General features: G+C 42.8%; 1 long non-coding RNA gene across 1 annotated transcript in view; it reads left to right on the forward strand.

The window, feature by feature from the left end:
- Nucleotides 1-19,691, forward strand: part of LOC143697019 (uncharacterized) — a 130,171-nt gene extending 110,480 nt beyond the window's left edge. The window contains exons 2-4 of the long non-coding RNA XR_013186129.1: nucleotides 9,352-9,425; nucleotides 9,571-9,636; nucleotides 19,616-19,691. This is a non-coding gene — a long non-coding RNA (uncharacterized LOC143697019). The remainder of the gene's footprint in view (nucleotides 1-9,351; nucleotides 9,426-9,570; nucleotides 9,637-19,615) is intronic.
- Nucleotides 19,692-20,338: the final 647 nt, after the last annotated feature.

Here is a 20,338-nt window from a genome sequence, read left to right on the forward strand (position 1 = left end):
GCAGGTGTGCCTGTAGAGGATGTGTTACTGGACGTGGCAGAGCGCGTGGGCCATGAGAATATCATTTCGGCGTCTCGGATGAACAAGGCCGTAGTGGTATTTTTGAAGGAAGAAAATCTGGTTCATGGTTTGATCGAGAGCGGGATATCGGTAAGTGGCACATTTGTTTCTGTTCAACCCTTAGTTTCAATCACGACGAAGGTGACGGTTTCCAACGTTCCGACTTTTATTCCCGATGCCGACATTGAGCGAGAGCTTTCTCGATTTGGGAAACTTGCCAGTGGAATTAGAACGGTTTCACTTGGTTGTAAGAATGCCGCTTTAAAGCATGTGTTGTCATTTAGGCGACAGGTGTATATGTTTCTAAAAGAACCGACGCTGAATATCTCTTTTCGATGTGTTTTTGAGGGCAAGTCGTACATGATGTACGCGAGCACGGGAGAAATGCGGTGTTTTGATTGCGGGAGTATTGGACATGTCAGGCTGTCTTGTCCTCATCGAGTTGAACTAGAGAATGAAGCAGGCCCTAGCAATACTTCAGATAAGAGGAATGAAAATGAAGTACAAAAGAGTAGTGTACCAAATGAAGCAGCAGTGGTGAATAATGAGGTTCAGAATGTGGATTCAAATTTGAAGGAAGGAATGATAGTAGAAGATCCATCCACTAATAATGAAAAAGATACAGAGGAAGCTTCTGGTAGTAAGACAAAACAGGGAAAAATGAAGAGAGTTAATGTTGTAACTGATGTGGCTGTTGAGAGAAGCACTGTGGTACAAGGGTCTGGACAGAGTGATACTGTGGTAAAGGGGCCTGAGCAGGGTGATACTGTGGAGAGTTCAGAGAATACAAGCCAGACGAATGATGACGTAAGCGGTTTGAAAGGTGATGTTTTGGAAAGAGGAAAGATAGTATCTTTGATTAAGAAGGTGCAATCAGAAATGGTTGATGAGGGAATGGATGATGATGGCAATGGTGGTGGTGGTGATGATGATGATGATGATGATGGTGGGGGGTTGTCTGATTTCTCAGACATGTCAGATGTTTCGCAAGTAAGCTGTGAGCAGGTTTATTCTCTAGATGAAATAAACAAATTCCTGGACGAAACCTTTGGAAAATCTGTTGATGTAAGTAATCATTTTTCTGATCTGAAGAGGTTTGAGACTTCTGTTCGTTATTGGCAGAGGAAGGTTGGAGAAGATGAACTCAGTCAGAGAAAGAGATTTCGTTTAAAAAAGTTTCTTGCAAAACTGAGAAGGGATAAAACCCCTATAAAACGTAAATTTAAATAATTGAATTAATGGTTTGCATATCACTCAGGATGGCTTTACTACACTCTTTATTTCTTTCTGTCTCTCTTTTCTTTCTCTTTATATTTTCTATGGAGATGATAAGGGTAGCCTCTTTAAATATTAACAGAGGGAGAGACAGGGGCAAGAGAGCAATGGTGGCAGAATTAATTAATATTAAGAATGTAAATGTTTCTTTTTTGCAAGAAACTCATACAGATTGTAATAATGAAGTAGAGTGGTGTAGATGGTGGGAGGGGGAGAGCGTCTTCAGTCACGGGTCAAACTTGAGTGCTGGAGGGGCTATTCTTTTTTCAAAAAATTTGAACTTGAGAATTTTGTCAACTGAAGAGATAGAAAAGGGTAGAGTTTTAATGGTTGCTGGGGAGATAAATGACTTAAAATTTATTTTCATAAATGTTTATGCTCCAAACAATGGCTCAGATCGTGTGGAAGTTTTTGGGAAGTTGCAGAGTGCATTAAGAAAATGTGATAATGATTCTTGCATAATAATGGGTGGGGATTGGAATTGCACTACAAATTTTCTGTTAGACAGGAACAGAGAGGAGTCTCATCCACCGTCTAGTAATGCTCTTCAGAATATTATTAATGAGTTTGACTTGATGGATGTGTGGAGGAACATGAATAAGAGAATTAGACAGTATACATGGGTTAAAATACTAGATTCTAATGTAACTGGAGCAAGATTAGATCGAATATATATAAGTAAAACAAGCATGAATAGAGTATCTAATGCTAACATTTTCCCTACCGGGTTTTCGGATCATCATATTGCAATCATAGATTTTAACATTATTACTTTAACACGCCCCAAGTTCTATTGGCATTTCAACACTAAGTTGCTGCAGGATAGGTCTTTTTGTGAAAAGTTTGGTGATTTTTGGAAATTGTGGAAGTTGAATAAAGGTAATTTTGAAAAAATAGCACAATGGTGGGAGGTGGGGAAAACACAGATAAAGGTTTTTTGTCAAAATTTTTCCTACAATACTACTGTGTGTGTTAAAAAGAAAATTGAGCAGTTGGAGAAGGAAATTATTGATATGGAAAATGTGATGGATGTAAATGTTTTGGGTGTATCTAATGATTTAAGGAATAAGAAACTTGAATTAAGATCCATCTTAGAGGAAAGAGCGAAGGGCGCTTTAATTCGAGCAAGAATTTCTTCTATCAAGGACATTGACTCTCCCACTTCTTATTTTTTTAATCTGGAGCGGAAAGTTGCACAGCAAAAGCGCATACTTCACCTGCGCAAGGAGAATGGAATCTTAACATCTAATCCGACAGAAATGAGGAAAATGGCTATGGATTTTTATGCTGACTTGTATGGACATACTGACTGTGATTCTGAGAACATGGCACAACTATTACAAGGACTTCCAAAGTTGCAACCTGGGGATAAGAAAAAGCTTGACACCATGATCAGCCTTAACGAGCTTTCAGATGCAGTTCAGCAGCTCTCCACAGGGCGTGCGCCAGGAATAGATGGTTTGCCTGCTGAATTTTACAAGACTTTTTGGACTGTTTTAGGTGAAGATTTTTATGAAGTTTGTTGTGAATGTTTTGAAAAGGGAATGTTACCATCTAGCTGTCAGAGGGCTGTGATCTCCCTTTTACCAAAAAATGGAGATCTGGGTTTTTTAAAAAATTGGCGCCCTGTTTCTTTGATGTGCTCGGACTATAAAATATTGGCAAAAGTTTTAGCCAATAGGTTAAAAAAATACTTGCACATTGTGGTCAAAGGAGAACAAACTTATTGTATTCCGGGTCGTACAATCATGGACAATCTGTTTTTAATAAGAGATGTTATTGATGTGTCTATTATTGAAAATTGCAATGTTGGATTTCTGTCTATTGATCAGGAGAAAGCTTTTGATCGGGTGGGTCATGAGTACATTTTTAAAGTCTTGGAGTCTTTTGGGTTCGGGAATTGTTTTATTTCATGGATCAAGTTATTGTATAAAGGGGCTTCAATAATGCTTAAGATGGGGAATGGTTTGACTTATCCATTGCCGGTGAAAAGAGGTATTCGACAAGGGTGTCCTCTCTCAGGCCAACTCTATAGTCTAGCAATTGAGCCCCTGTTATGCAAATTAAGAAATGGTTTAAAGGGTTTTGTAGTTCCAGGTGACCCTAGGGAGTCGAGATGCTTTGTGTCGGCTTATGCTGACGATGTAACTATTTTTGTTACTGAGCAAGAAGATATACAAATTTTATGTGAGAGTTTGGATGTTTATGAGAAAGCGTCTACAGCTAAGGTCAATTGGGGGAAAAGTAATGGTTTTATTGTGGGCCAGTGGGGAAATGGTGGGCCACCTCCACTTCCTGGGGGATTGCATTGGGGAAGAGAAGGTATAAAAATTCTCGGAGTGTTTTTAGGAGTAGAAAACTATAGAAAAAAGAATTGGGAGGGTTTGCTGGAGAAGGTGTCTGCTAAGTTGTCTAAATGGAAATGGCTATTGCCAGAGCTATCCTATAGGGGTAGAGTTTTGGTTACAAATAACCTGGCCGCCTCCATGTTATGGCACAGACTCAACGTTTTAGAGCCACCAGATGACATTGTCAAAAGTATCCAGAGAAAGTTGGTGGAGTTCTTTTGGTCAGGACAGCATTGGATTCCTGCGTCAGCTTTATATCTTCCAACTCAAGAGGGGGGACAAGGTCTGATCGAAATAAGGAGCAGGATCAACACCTTTCGGTTGCAGGCAGCGCAGAGACTTTTGTATGAGGAGGACGTAGGGTGGACGGGTGTGGCATGCGCTCTGTTGAGAGGAACATCGAATCTGGGATACGACAAGCAGCTGTTTTTACTGCAAGTTAATGAGCTGGATTTGAGTCATTTGACTTCATTTTACCAGTCCATGCTAAAGGTGTGGAACAGGACGTTTTCTGTGACCAGAGAGATTTTGCGACCCCAGGACTGGATTATGGGAGAACCCCTGTTTCATAACTCTTTGATACAAACAAACATTTTGTCCTCAAGCAGTGTGAGGAACTGTCTGGTCAGAGCGGGGTGTACGAAGATCGAACATCTAAGGGATGACAATGGGTGGATGACGGCAGTTTCAATTCAGCACAAGACAGGATTACGTTCTTTACGTCTGGTGGGTCGGATGCTGGATGAAGTGCGCTCAGTGCTGCCTGGAGCCTGCAGAGAAGCATTGGGAGCGCCTTCGCAGGGATGGAGCTACAGGTTTCCAGCAATACGGGTCTCTGCTGCACTGGAGAGGGCGGAGGGTGAAGACTCCTTTGTGTCCTTTAAAACTCCAGAGTTGGGATTATTTCAAGATCTTGGCAAAAAGGCATTATACATTGTGTGTGTTAAAGTGTCTCATCAAACTGTTTTGAGAAGAGTTAAAACATGGAGGTGGACAGAAGTGTTTGGGCCAGGCTTCAGAGGATGCTGGAGATCTCTGTACAAACCTCCTATTGAGAAGCGTACAGCAGATTTACAGTGGAGACTGATGTATGGTATAATAGCTACGAACAGACACGTGGCGCACCTGAATCCAGAAGTAGGGAGGGAATGTCCTTTTTGTGGAACGGAGGAAACGGTTGATCACTTGTTTATCCATTGTGGGAGGTTAGGAGGTCTTTTTAACTTTTTAGAGGTTTGTTTTGAAAGAATGGGTGAGGAATTTTCCTATCAAGTTTTTATTAGTGGTCCAAAGTACAAAGTCAGCGATAGAAGAAAAGTGGTTTTGTTAAATTACTTTTTGGGAACAGCCAAGATGGCAATTTGGAAGACACGTAAAAACAGGATCTTGGGAGCTGGTTCAGTTGATGCAGAGAGAGTTCTGAAGGGGATGGTGGCTGCTCGGATTAAAATTGAGTTTGCTTATTTCAAATTAGTTAATAATATTATGGATTTTTCTGCATTGTGGTCAGTGGGAAGTTTTTTGTGTGAGGTTGGGGAGGATGAAATGTTGGTTTTAAAGATGTAATGAAAGGGCTGTAATCTGTATTGATTGGATTGTGTTTTATTTTATTTTTAATTTATTTATGTTTTTGCAGTTTTTTTTTTTGGGTGAAATATTGGAATGATATATGATAAATGATCAAATAAATATGTTTTTAAGCCTCTCTCTCTCTCTCTCTCTCTCTCTCTCTCTCTCTCTCTCTCTCTCTCTCTCTCTCTCTCTCTCTCTCTCTCTGTGCATGCTGGGAGTTTGGGAAATGTGAGCGTCTCACGGGTGAGAGGAGCGTTTCTGGGGGTAGTTTGTGTTTCTTTTGTACACATTATTATTATTTTTTTTTTTTATTAACTTATAGGGTTATTTATGATATTATAGCATTTGAGGGAAAGTTTTGCTAGGTAAAAGTTTTTTGCCTCGTGGCGGAGGGCTGAGATGGAGGTTTCGTCGGTGTCGCTCCGCCATGGAGTCAGGTGTGTGCCTGACGCTAGTGTAACAGTCGAGGACGTGCTTGTTGCGATCGGAGAACAAACAGGATTCGAAAACATTGTATCCGCTTCCAGGATGAACAAGGCTGTGGTTGTGTTTTTAAAGGATCAAAGTTTTGTGAGTAAACTCATCGTGAGCGGCGTTTGGGTAAGTGGAGCGTTTGTTATTGTTTCACCCTTAGTATCGCAGTCGACAAGAGTAAACATTTCTAATTGTCCACCTTATATACCGAATTCATGCATTGAAAACGAACTGCAGAGGTTCGGGAAAATAGTAAGTGGAATTACACTAATTCCACTCGGGTGTAAAAAGGAAGCCTTAAAGCACGTGCTGTCTTTTAGGCGGCAGCTGTTTATGGTTTTAGAATCGCCGGCGCTTGAAATCTCATTTCGGGTCAAACATGAAGACAAATCATATATGATCTATGCAAATACCAATCATTTGAAATGCTTCAAGTGTGGTAATGTCGGGCATAAAAAAATGGAATGCCCGCATAAAACACAAGCTGAAGACGATATCAACAAAACAGATGTAATTGAACAGGCGGTCGATGGTGAAGCAGAAATTGCAGATAAAAGTAAAAAAACAGACACAGATAATGAAATCGACAAAGAACAGAGTGAATCAGGTACTCATGAACAAAATGAATCAACTGAAGATATAGGCCAAAAAGAAGTGGGTGAAAAGGAATCAGGGAAAAAAAAGGGGAAAAATAAAAATTGTGATGGAGGGAAAAAAAAGAGGAATTTTGAAGAGGCAGGGACAAGTGATGCCAAAAAAATTCATCTTGGAAGTTCGTATGATATAGATGTAGACACTGTTGAGAATCGTTTCGATAATATACCTCTGTCTCAGCTCTCTGAAAGCACTGATGTGACTGAAGAGATGGCTGATGATGATTGTCTCTCTGAAATGTCAGATATTCCCTCCAATTATGATGAGGATCAGTTATATACGGTAAAAGAGATTAATGATTTCCTAGATGAAACCTTTGGGAAAAAAGCAGAAGTAAAGGAATTTTTTCCTGATGTGAAGAAGTTTTTGGCTTCAGTGATCAAGATACAAAAGACTGTCGGTTATGAAGAGTTAAGTAGAAAAAAAAGATTCAGATTGAAAAAAATGGTAACGAATCTGAGAAAAGAAAAAGTTCTTGAAAACTCTTTATAGTTTACTTATGAAGGAAGCACAAGTGGTGAACTATCTATCATTTTTTGTCTTATCTCTTTTTTTCCTTTTTCTGTCCTCTTTTTTCATGGAGAGCCTTAGAATAGGATCCATTAATATCAATGGGGGTAGAGATAGCAGGAAAAGAGCATGTTTAAATGAATACATACAAAATAAGAATATTGATGTTACATTTGTACAAGAGACGCATAGTGATGTGAAAAATGAAGTGGAATGGGAAATGGAGTGGAGAAGTGATTTGTAAATGAGTCACGGTACAAATGTTAGTGGAGGAGTTGCTATTTTATTTTCAAAGACGATTAATATAACCAATGTGTTGGTTAATGAAATAGAAAGAGGAAGAATTTTGGCTGTTCAAGCAAGTATAAACGGTTTTGTCTTTGTATTTATTAATGTCTATGCACCAAATACTGGAGCAGAGAGGATACAAATATTTAAAAAGTTAAATGAGTTTTTAAAGCAAAATTGTGATGAAAATGTATGGTTGGTCTTAGGGGGTGATTGGAACTGTACAGAAAATTTTACTTTAGATAGAAATGGAGAAGAACCTCATCCCTCTTCTGCAAAATTTTTATATGATGTTATTAGTAATTGTAATTTAGTTGATGTATGGAGACAGCAACACCCTACAGTTAAGCAGTATACGTGGGTAAAGGTTTCTCATGATCTTATTAGTTCTGCCAGATTAGACCGATTTTATGTTAATAAGAGTAAAAGTAATAGAATTTTAAAATCAACAATTTGTCCAAATGGGTTCTCAGATCATCATTTATGTATAATTGAAATAAATATAAGGAAGTCACAAAGTCATAGCTATTATTGGCATTTTAATGTGAAATTGTTACAAGATGTACTTTTTTGTGAAAAGTTTAATGTTTTTTGGATGGAGTGGAAAAAACAAAAAAGTAATTATGATGATATTGTTCAGTGGTGGGATATAGGAAAAGCACAAATTAGAATGTTTTGTCAAAATTATATATATAACACAAATGCTATAATCAAAAAAACTGTTTTTGAACTAGAAAAAGAGATAAAACAGATTGAAAGCGAGTTAATTGTTGGAGATGTTGTGACCGTTGAAAACCTGGAAAAAAAAAAAAATAGTGGAAGGTAGTTTTTTAATATGTGGTGTAGCAATATATGTATGTAATTTAATTGTATTTTTATTATTTTTTAGTGTCTTGTAATTTGATGTGATAATGTGAGATGTTTTCTGTTTGATAGTGTAAAAAAAGAAAAGAAAAAGAAAAAATATTCTTTAAAAAAAAGTGTATATATATATATATATATTTTATTTTTGTATAAATAAAGAGATTCAAACGTCAACGTCTCTCTCTCTCTCTCTCTCTCTCTCTCTCTCTCTCTCTATTTTTCTTTCTTTATTTCTAACGTTTCTTTCTTTCTAACTAATCTTTCTTTCTTTTTCTAACGAATATTTCTAAACTAATCTTTCTTTTTTAACTAATCTTTCTTTCTTTCTGATCTTTCTTTCTTTCTGACTAATCCATCTTTCTTTCTAACTAATCTTTCTTTCTTTCTAACTTTCTAACTTAGCTATCTATCTTTCTTTCTTTCTCTCTTTCTTTCTAACTAGTCTATCTTTCTTTATATCTTTCTAAGTTATCTATCTATCTATTTTCTTTTTAGCTAATATATTTTCTTTCTTTCTTTCTTTCCTTCTTTCTTACTAATCTATCTTTCTTTCTTTCTTTCTAACTAATCTTTCTAACTAATCTTTCTTTTATTGAAACCAATCTTTCTATCTATCTAACTAATCTATCTTTTCTTTCTAACTTATCGTTTTCTTTCGAACCATTCTTTCTTTCTACCTAATCCATCTATCAAACTTCAAACTACTTTAAACTTCAAACTATTTTAAACTTCTTCAAACTCTCTGCTCCGGCTTTTTCAAGCCTTAACGTATAAGCATATAAGTTTGCACTAATATGCATTAATTCATACTTAACTAATGCACAGATAATCATGAGTAAATGTATGACACAATTATACTGCATCAGCAACTAATACAGAGTCTATATTAACATTTTAACTAATATATGAATTAATTGATATTAATTAAATGTGCCATAATGTATTAATTCATAAATAATATATTTTATTAACTAACAGTGTAAATTAATGTGTTCATTACCACAAGTGGTCAAAGCTATGTACTTCGACCTTTAGTTGTCTGCTTTAATTAATCATTAGCTTATGATTTGCAAAGGTATCATTATTTAAATAGTAACTAATTGTTAAGTAATATGTCATAGTGCAATCCATATTGTGGATGTCAAAACCAAAATGACATATTGCAATTAGTTAATAGTCATACATTACATAAGGCATACATTAACTCATGATTATCTGTGCATTGTTACCAAAGTTCTCCGTAATTAAAGTTTGCCTTTCTTTTTGAGTTTTTGTAAATAATGATCTCATATTTTTGTTCTATAAGGACAGGCGTCAACTGTTGAGGAGCTAAATGTCCTTAATAAATCCCTCAACTGCCTGGAGGAAAAGCAGATACCGGTAAGGACATACATATAGTCATACCAGTATAATGCAATTTTTATAATGTGCAGTGTTTCAATCCCTGTGTGACTTGCAACAGCCATGGGGATACACTGTTAACCTTTTTTGTGTTTAAACTAAAATACTGTTCCTCTAATTTCAGATTAATAGCTTGTCCAATGATGGAGAAATACATTTAAAAGGACAATGGGAAAAGGATCATGGAGAAGTTTTTATATTAGCAGTTCTTGGCAGAATCATGTGTTATTTTATCTGGCCCTTGATGTTGTCACAGACAAGTTGATGAAGTTGACTATCTATCCATCCGTCTGTCTGTCTAATTAGGGATGTGTGTGATGAGTCATTTGACAGTCGTTTAAACAGAAGTTTAGTAACTGACTAGGCTTGCTACGATAGTCTGTGTTGAGGCGGGCGTACACGGTGCGAGTTCGGACACTCATTATGGAGGTCGTGAGATATTGCACGGCAGGAGTCAGTTAACTTGATAATCGCGTCAAAGCAGCCGGTACACGGCACGACTGTCCTGCACAAATTTTATCTAATATTAATTTCTCTCACTGCTGTGAACTGACCACCACTGCATAGAATATGAAACATATGAATATCTTCGTGAGTCAGCTGTCAACAACAGGCCTAAATCAGCCATGGTACCAGCACAAAAACACAATCAGTAAAATATCATCTAATTATTATCAACAAAACTTTGAAAAATATCGAGACATATTTTTGTCAATATTGCGCACCCCTAATGTAAGGTATTTATTTTGATTTCTTCGGGTCTTAAAAATCCTTAAATTTGAATTTAAAAAGTGTGCAGAAACCCTGCTATACGCTGGTGAAAAACAGGCAGACTCCCCGAATTTTTAAAAAATGTTTAAAAATTATCGGGAGGTGCTCGGCTCGTAATTCCTCTTACACGTTGCGACCATGCGAGCATCACCGATATCCACGCGATCATCTGCGAGCTCGTAAAACAGCAAAAAATTTTTTATATACAATCATTAAGTTCAGTTAGAGAACAGACACTATTAAACTGAACATGTCTGCTTAATAAATCTTGAGCCGAACGAGAGTCGCCGCACAGATCAGCAAAATGAGTCAGTTTCATTCATCACAAGAGTGAGGAGCTGACTGACAAGGTGACTTTGGAATAATGTGCAGGCCTGATAGCGCTCCGGCGCCACGCCGGATTTCCGGCGTACAGACGTGTCTGCGAAAGAAAAAGAAAAAAGCAACAGCAAAAGAAGTGGAATTCGACCAATCGTAGCGCTGGGTTCATTCCCCAAATAGCAAGCGGGTATGATTGACAGATGCGTAAGGCCTATCATTAAAAAGAGACTGAAAATCGACGGCAATAAAGAATCCCGCTCGATCCCGGTTCCACTCCCGCGGCCGCCTCTGACTGAGTTCATGAGCGAGGACAGTAGGCTACAGTAGTCACGGCACTTCTGACTCCTGAAGGTAAACGGGCTGGGGTGGATGTGGAAAGTTGAAGTATTGTATTGAGTTATCTTAATCTGGATTCTATTATCACACGGAGTGATCGCAATCGCATGGGTTATCTTAGAATACTCCGTCATTCATGTCACTCAGTTAAGATGAAGACATCATACAGCCATACAAATTATAAAAAGCTTAAGTATTGATGAACAATAAATCTAAATAAAATTAAAATCGCTATGGCTTACTGATTATGAAAGTGCTGTGATTTGTGGATTAATTTACTAATAAGCGCGAGTCTGCAAACAGGCGTTTATTTATTCATTCTCAGTGTTGAGAAACGTAGCCTGCATGTGTTACGTTGTTGTGTTATAATAACGTCCTGGTTGCGTATGCAACCCACCGTTCCCTGAAGGAGGGAACGGAGGACGTAGTCGACGTCGACTGAAATGGGATCACGCTAGGGAGCCTATCATCTTCGATTACTATTGAACGAGCCAATGGAATTTGGCGTGCGTGATTTGCATCACACACTCCGCACCCGCGGCGCGGGTATAAATACGGAAGTGGATGCACGCACTAGTTGCTTTTCGCTGAGCCGCCGAGAGTAACCCGGGGTCAGCGGTGGTCCAGCGGTAGTGGCAAGGGGACTACGTCCTCCGTTCCCTCCTTCAGGGAACGGTGGGTTGCATACGCAACCAGGACGTTCCCTTTCAGTCGATAACGTCAGACGTAGTCGACGTCGACTGAAATGGGATCACCCTTTGAACACGCCACTAACGCTGCCACCTTCCAGTGCCTAAACCAAAGCCTCCTGATGCCCCCGCAAATTTAAGGCGGGGAAGGACAGGGCTTAGGCCAGGGAAGTCACTGCTGTTCCTACAGGACCACTGGGAAAGCGTTCCCCGTACATTGGAAGGAAGGGACGCTGCGGAAGCCACATCCAAACCAGAGGGATGTAACGTGAAGAATACACATATGAACTGGGCGGAAACCGGGCAGTCTAACATATGGAATGTCACTGGGGTGGCTCCAGCCTAAGACGGGGGAGACACACCGGACAGTGACGGCAGAGAGACTCTGCCGAGGGAAGACACGGGCTCGCCGCAGGGAGCCGTATCGTGGAAGAATACACATATGGGGTCGCCGAAGGGACCGCAACATATGGACCCAGCCTAACACAGGTTCCACACTGCTTACGAGTGGTAGGCCTAACACCAGACGTTCCGCACGTCCGACGTCGGATGGGTGTGGAGGAACTCAACAGGGTTCAATTTTAAGGGAACTCAACTGGAGTAGAAAGGCGCACGTATCCAGTCCATAGGAGGGGAATGGCGCAGCAAGCCGACACTTGAACCGGGCTCACGGTGAAACTGGCTTCATGAGAAGGGAGCCCACGGGAAGCAGCGGTTCAACTAGGTGTCGTCCAGCCCCCAACTCTAGAATCTGTTTAGCAAAGCATATCGTCAACGCCCAGGCGGAGCACTTTACACTCATCATAGAGGAGCTCAACACCTAAGTGGACATGTTGCATCTCGGATTTTTACCGAAATGAAGGCAAGCACTAAGTGCAACTTTGCATGGAAACAGCCTTCCCTCTCTGCTGAATTCCAACAGATATTTGTAGAGCTGGTCTGAGGTCTATGGCTTGCGTTCTGTACACGTCCAAGCGAACGGACAGAGAAGCCAGGGCTGGATCTGCCTCCTCCAGGGCAGCGCTTGCAGGCTCACCACCTGCTCCTATTACGGGAGAGGTAGGAACCTTGGGCACAATCCGAGCCAGGGTCTCAGCTTGTGAGAGTTAGCCGGCCCAGACTCCAGGCACAATACGTTGACCGAAAGCGAGCAAGTCCCTACCCTCTAGTAGAGACCACGCGAGCAGGAGAACTGATATAACAGAATTTTTAACTCGCTGCCTGCAGTGGCTTAGGGGCGGTCTCTGCAGTGCAGACGCACCAGGGACAAGGCCCAAGAGGATAAAGAGGGACACAAGGATTTACAAGACCTTGCTCCTCAGGAACCTGACGATCAGAACGTGCTTCTGCACACTTCTGCAACACGATGAGCGTCGTTTAAACACCGAGGCAACATCATTTTGAGGGTGAAGGAAAACACTACTGCAACCCATTTTGCAGGAAAGAGAGCACTGACGTGATCGAAAGCTTTCAGGATCTCCTCTGGAGAGAAGACGCACTCAACGACTAGGTTCCACTTCTAAAGGCGTAAGCACGCTACCCATTTCTAGGGGGTGCTCGCAGAAGTGATGGTAACTATCACATGCCCTGTGATAGCCACCTGAACCTCCGCGTTCAGATGTAAGACCGCCCGGAATCTCCGGGGGAAGAACGCGGGTGCCCTTGTGCCCCGTCCCTGAAAGAGTTTTCAGGGGAAGTCAGGAAGGCTGTCGATGGGAACCAGGTCTAGTTGGGCCAATAAGGGTCAACTATGAAGACCTGTTCCTCTCCTGACTTAGCACGTAGATGCAAGCGACGGGCGCAAAAAGACAGGAGCGTTGCTCAACACAACATGTGAAGATCACTGGGCTTCAGGAGCATCTTCTGCTCAGCACTTGAGTGTGATAAACTCACTGAGCTTCAGGAGTATTTCTGCTCAACACTTGAGTGCGAAGAACTTCACTGAGCACCAGGAGCATTTCTGCTCAGCACTGCGTGTGACGAATTCACTGAGCTACAGGAGCATTTCTGCTCAACACCTGAGTGTGATGAACTCACTGAGCTACAGGAGCATTGCTGCTCAACACCTGAGTGCGATGAACTTCACTGAGTTTCAGGAGCAGTTCTGCTCAACATGAAGTGTGATGATTTCACTGACTTGAGCAGGCGCAAGGCGACCATGAGTCGCAGTCACTTATAGAAGGCTCACTGGGGTTAAACGCATTTCTGCGGGCCCCTGGGGCAGCTGAGTGTTTGTCCAAGGGTAGTCCACTCGGTTTACACAAACACTGGCGGAAAGATGAAACCGGTGGGGCAACTGAGCGGCCCCGGAATGGTCATGACCCAGCTGGACCCAGGGGATGGAGTCTCCACTTGCCCTGGCTATAACTGTCGTGAGGCTCGATGGCGGCACGATCAAGTAAAGCGGGAGGAGTGGAACAAAGCGTCCTCAGAAGCTTCTGACTCCAAGGAGGAGGTGACGGGTGAGTTGTGACATGCAAGGGAAGCTTGCGCAACGGTCGCAATGTCTAACAACTCGAGGCACGAATGCCCGTGTAGTCGGGGGTCACCCAGGCCCCCGTTAAAACACGCCCTTTGTACATGGCCCCTCTGTCGAAGAGGGTTTGGCAGCAGACCGGGATGAACTATAGTCACACAGGGTGAGCTGCTCTGCCACGGTCACCTCGGGACTCGATCATGAAGCTAGCGCTGAAGCGGTCACATATGGAGGAAGCCAAAGGCTGCGACTACCATATACCCCAGGAGCCTTTGAAAGTTCTTTCAGTGGGACCCTTTCTCACTTCAACACCAGCTGAACACATTCTCATTGGAGAGACGTGTTAGACCGAGTCCCTCTCCAAAACTGAAAAAGAGATACTCAGCCCGTGGGCGAGATTACTCTCTTCCAGTTGACCTGAAGACCCCACGGGCTGTGGAGCACTCGAGGGGAAGGACACTGTACTGATACTCCACCCTTTTTTTTCTTACACGCCATACACAGGATGGCCTGCGGTGCGGAAGGTAGAGATCTAAAGCACATGTCTTTCAGGTCGGAGCTGCAGACCAATCTTGGGCCAAGATGGTCACGACCCACACCTAGTAGCACGAAGAACAAGTTCACAACTGGCCTTCGTACCGGCTGGAGGAGCGGCTATATCAAATCCTTCGCCAGCAGGATAAGATAAGCACACACAAGTCAGGAGCACTGCTCCACACTCGGTGCGATGAATATCACTGAATTTTCAGGAGCACGTCTGCTCAACACCTAATGTGATGATTATCACTGACTTGAGCGGGGTAGCCGAGCCTGGGGTGGGGCAGCAAAGTAGAGATAGTGGTGTTAGTGTGCAGTGCAACACTTACCTGTCTCCACTAGCGGCAGGGGGACGTGAGAAGGCGGATGACCGGGTCCTCGAACGCCCCAAGCTGCCTGTTGGCGACCAAGGGAAGCTGGGGGATGTAAGGCTATTACAGGGTCACACCACCAGACTGGTCCACTTGGGACTCTAGGAACAGAAAATTTGCTCTTTTTCTGAATATGTGGGTACCGCTGACCCCATTTTTATAGGGGCCAGTGGCGGAACAGACACACACATAACAAAAAACTCCAGCCGGCCCTCCAACTAGCCATAGGGAGTGGATCGGCGACCACTCCACGAGCAACTCCTCCATCCCTGAGAGCCCGTCCAGGTTAAGCGTTTCCTTTTGCGCTGATGCTTACCACCTGGCTTGGCAGCGCCTGGAGCAGGCTGGGTGCTCCTTCCGTGGCCGGCTCCACACCGGAACCTGGGTGAAGGCTGCTGCGATGGTCCGGCGGGAGCTGAGGCGGCTGCGGGCGGACGCCCTCGGCGACGAACAGGCGGAGGATCTGACCTGGGCGGGCGGGTGAAGGCAGCAGCGTCCCTCCGAGGCAGGATGTGCCGGATGGCCTCCGTCTGTTTCTGAGCTGTAGAGAACTGTTGGGCAAAGTTCTCCACAGCGTCGCCGAATAACCCAACCTGGGAAATGGGAGAGTCCAGGAACCGAACCTTGTCCGCTTCTCTCATACCGGCCAGGTTGAGCCAGAGATGGCGCTCCTGGACCACAAGTCTGGAGATCGCCGAACCGACCGCGCGAGCTGCAACCTTCGCCGCCCGGAGGGCGAGGTCAGTTGCAGTGCGGAGCTCACCCATGAGCTCACGGTCCGAACTACCCTCGTGCATGTTCATGAGTGCCTGGGCCTGGTGGACCTGGAGCAACGCCATGGCATGCAAGGAGGAAGCGGCTTGCCCACAAGCTTTGCAAGCCTTGCCCGTAAGAGCGGACGAGAACTTACAGGCTTTAGAGGGGTGACGAGGATCACCTCTCCAGGAAGCGGCCGCCGTTGGGCATAACTGCATCGCAGCGGCCCGCTCCACCGGAGGGATAGCCTCGTAACCCTTCACCGCTCCCCCATCAAGGGTAGTGAGGGGGTAGGAGCTACTCAGGCGGTTTCTGGCAGAGAAAGGTGCCATCCATGCCCTCGTAAGCTCCTCATGCACTTCAGGAAAGAAAGGAACCTGGGCGGCGGACTGAGAACCAGTACGGCCCGCCCCGATATACCAATCATCCAACCGAGACGGCTCGGGACACGGTGTAGGGTTCCACACGAGCCCTACCGCCTCGGCGGCCTTTTTGAGCATAGCTAACATTTCTGGATCGGGCAACACTGGTCTCCCGGAGGGAGGCAGTGCAGCCGAGTCGTCATCTCCAGAGTTCAGCTCCCCCTCCGATGCTGCGATTGACATCGTATCCCCTGGAGGGGCCCCAAATGACACGGCTGGCCTGTCCATTACAGAGGGACCAGTGGGACCAATGGGGAGCGCCACCGGTTGCGGTGTGAAAGAGGAGTGAGGGACCCACGGGGCCTGGCCGGGCGGATTACCCCTCACTGTGATCCTCAGATCACCCAGCTTGGACGGCACCCCAGTCTTTCTCTGGGAAGGTAACCCAGAGGAAGAACACGGGCGGGGCCCAGAGGTGGGGACTGCACCAACGCTTTTGACGAAGGCGAGTCTAGATCTCAACACCGAGATGGTCATGTTCCCGCAGTGAGAACATGACTCATCCACGAAAGCTGCCTCGGCATGCTGTAAGCCCAAACATGCGACACAACTTTCGTGACCGTCAGAGGGGGATAGTGCCAGACAGCACCCAGAAACGCACGGATGGAATGGCATCTTGAAAAAGACGCACTCACACCCGTGTTGCTCTTTTAGGAAATGGGACCGTCACCAGTGCCAGAGCACACAGGAAATTTGATGCTGTTAAAACAGCAGTTGAGAGCTGAGAAGCTCGCGATCACCGCTGCACCACGCTGTAGAACACCAACACTGGAGAGGTCTTCCCGTAAGAACACCGACACACTCGCTCGTTGAATACAACAGCACTCTGAGACATCAAAGACGAACGGCTCCGAAGCGAAAGGCAACTAGTGCGTGCATCCACTTCCGTATTTATACCCGCGCCGCGGGGGCGGAGTGTGTGATGCAAATCACGCACGCCAAATTCCATTGGCTCGTTCAATAGTAATCGAAGATGATAGGCTCCCTAGCGTGATCCCATTTCAGTCGACTTCGACTACGTCTGACGTTATCGACTGAAAGGGAACTAAAGTACCTAATTATGTTGCATAATAATTTTGTATGAAAACTAGCGCGTTAATTGTGGATAAGAAAGCGTTGTATCAGTGCTGCGCGAGCTCTCTCTCTCATGCTGCGTTCACACCGGACGCGAATAGCGCATCAAATTCGCGCCTACCGCGTCTAGTTATACGCTTGACCACTTTAAATCCATTCGCGCGTCAAGAGCGAAATTGACGCGCGTTGGAGGCGAAATCCGATGAAACTCCGGAGGTGATACCCGTTGACGGCTATCTTTTTACATGTTTTGATGTCCACATGTTCTTGTTCAAGAAATTACAATGACTGATGAGCATTTCTATCGTAAAGAAGTGGACAAATATTAAAGATTAATTTGTATTTACAACTTACCAGGTTCCCCAATCTCCTCACTGACCCTCTTCTAAGCGAGGTCCTTTTTGTTCCTGTCTATGTACAAATATGAAGTGGAATCGTACAATTCTGTGTGACTGCTTACAGCAAGAATTAATTTTTCCTCCATAGCTGTCAGTGATTTTGGAATGAAAGATTCCGAGCGGGAGTTTACGTCACTTTACCTCCTGAGTGACAGCAGGCAGCTAGGCTCCTGATTGGTTAACGCGGCGCGAATTGACGCCAAAGTTCAGATTTTTCAACTCTGGGCGGCAGACGCGAATTCGCGTCAAACGCGTGCATGCACCAAATGCACCATTCGCGCGTAACGCGCCAGACGCTCAATTCGCTCAATTCGCGCGAACTTGACGCGCGAATCAGGCGTATTCGCGTCTACCGCGCCACGCTCTACGCCTCATTCGCGCCGCAGGAATTTTTTTACGCGCGTAACGCGTCTTTGCATTGACTTAACATTGAAATCACTCGCGCATGACGCGCTATTCGCGCACAGAGAGAGATGATAATTGTAAAATGGAAATTGACAAACTGTTTTGTTCTTGGTTGTGTTTTTTTCCTGTCAAAATGCCAGGAAGCATTTTTTATTATCCATCCCATGTTTTTAAAATTTGTTAAATGACGGACGTTTTACTATTAACACAGCCCTATGTCAGATTCTTCTAACATATAGGCTACTTGATATTCTTTTTAGAATAAGTGATTCGTTTTGCTATTATTGGTCCTGTGACAGGGCTCCTGTCTATTCATTGTCAACTATTTTCTATAAGTATGTTTGTATTGGCTAACGTTTATTCAGCTAATGCGTGTCCTGTTTAAAATGTGCAATGTTCAAATGCAAAGACAGCACGGCTCAAATAAAAGCCCTTTTTTCTTTTCTTTTTATCAAGTAGGCTATCATATTTGGATATTGGAATAACAAATTAAGTAGAACTATTTTAAATGTACAAATGTTTTTTTTACTCTTTTGTAGAGGTTTCTTAATTTTAGACTAGTTGACCAGCACACATTATTTTGCAATGCAATATTAATCATGAAAAAAATACACTGCAGTGCAGTGCAAGTGAAATTTAGGATTTTGGTCGAATTCAAGAAACTTTAGAAGTCAAGAATTATGAAGATAGGCATGTGTTTGTGTGTGTCTTGCATTCTCAAAAAATAATGACAAAAATATATGACAACAATATAAGACTAGAAGAACAATCGCTCATCACTTTGTGTCAGAAATTAGCGGAGGATAAACTCGCCCTTACGCATCTGTCCCAGGGAAAAAAGTTCAGGCTCAGGATTTTTTTCTGCTATCACCCCTGACTGTGTCACAGCGAAATGTAAAACCGCCTATTTAAGCGAATTTGTCATTGCACTGTTTTGTTGTTGTGTTTTTCATTAAGAATAATAAGCTAATGAACTAACCATTCAAGTATTCCTCGCTAATTTAAAAATGAAACTAACATGTGCACGGTCACACATGTCAACGGGCGCGGAGCAAGCAGAACAGAACTGAACAGAACTCCCATTGACGTGCGGCCGTGCACATGTAAGTTTCGTTTTCAAATTAGCACCAATTCGGGGCACAACAACAAAACAGTGCTGCTCCGCACCATTATGAATGCCCGTGCAAACGCGCGCATTTTACGTTTGCCTTTAAAATTAGCTATTTTAAAGCCCCGCCGGTGATACCGTTATTACTGGTGTTGTCCACACGTCGATTAACTGGTGGGAAAATATCCTCACGTCACATCCCTATAACCGACTAGTCTAAAATTAACAAACCCCTGCAGTTAAAATACGAACACTTTGAACATTTGATTCAATTAAAACACTCAATTTACTATTCCAATATGCAATATACAAATATGATTTAAATATTTAGATTTTTCTACATGTTCAAATCCTTCCTGACCTTTGGAATCAACACCAGGCCAACAGTAGAACCAGTGTGACATCTAGATATGTCAAACCTACTAAATTGTAACAACCATTATATAATGTGTTGTATATAATTCATTATTTGGAAATTGAAATCCTCTTCCTTTTGTATCCACAGGTTGATGACAAATGAGGTAATGGCCAGTTTCAATATGAAGCGTGGGAGACGAACATCTTTACAATGTTGTCACAGGTAAAAAAAAATATATATATATATTATTTGGACGATCATGTGTCCCCAGTGAAGCTGACTTTTATTTTTACGGGCGGCCCTGAGCACACAGCGCTCCTATTCTTCATCTTCATTAGTTTATGCTCTCTGTTTAACAGTTTTGTCTAATATGTTAGGCCTACTGGATATAACCTGTTGTTGGATAGAACAAAAACTGTATAAGAAAAAGTATTATAGTTATTGCTTTTATATTATTAGTAACAAAAAGGCAAACACTATTAATACTTTCTCATATTCAGCAAATATACGCATTTTTATAATTTAAACAAATCTTTGAATATTAAAAAAAAAAACATTTAATTTCACAATCCTTGCAGACTTAGTCGAATCCAGCTGTCAGATATTCTGAAGTGTGCATAGACGTTCAATCCCGGTCAGTCCGTGTGAATTAGTTCAGCTTCACAGGGGACACATGATCGACACACTTTAAACCTTTGATTTCAAACTATACTGGCGCTATATTCAGTTGCCCTCTGTCATATTAATGTCATTTACACTGTGTGCTAAATGTTAAATGAGTGTCACCTTGTCTTTATTTCAAAAAAAATATGATTTCTAGTGTGCACAAACTTACTGAGTTCAAGGTTGATTGGACTTTCTTTTTATTCA

The sequence above is a fragment of the Siphateles boraxobius genome, unplaced genomic scaffold (genome assembly GCF_051911475.1).
Source record: "Siphateles boraxobius isolate OS27281-9 unplaced genomic scaffold, OSU_SipBor_1 31, whole genome shotgun sequence".
NCBI classification, from domain to species: Eukaryota; Metazoa; Chordata; class Actinopteri; order Cypriniformes; family Leuciscidae; genus Siphateles; species Siphateles boraxobius.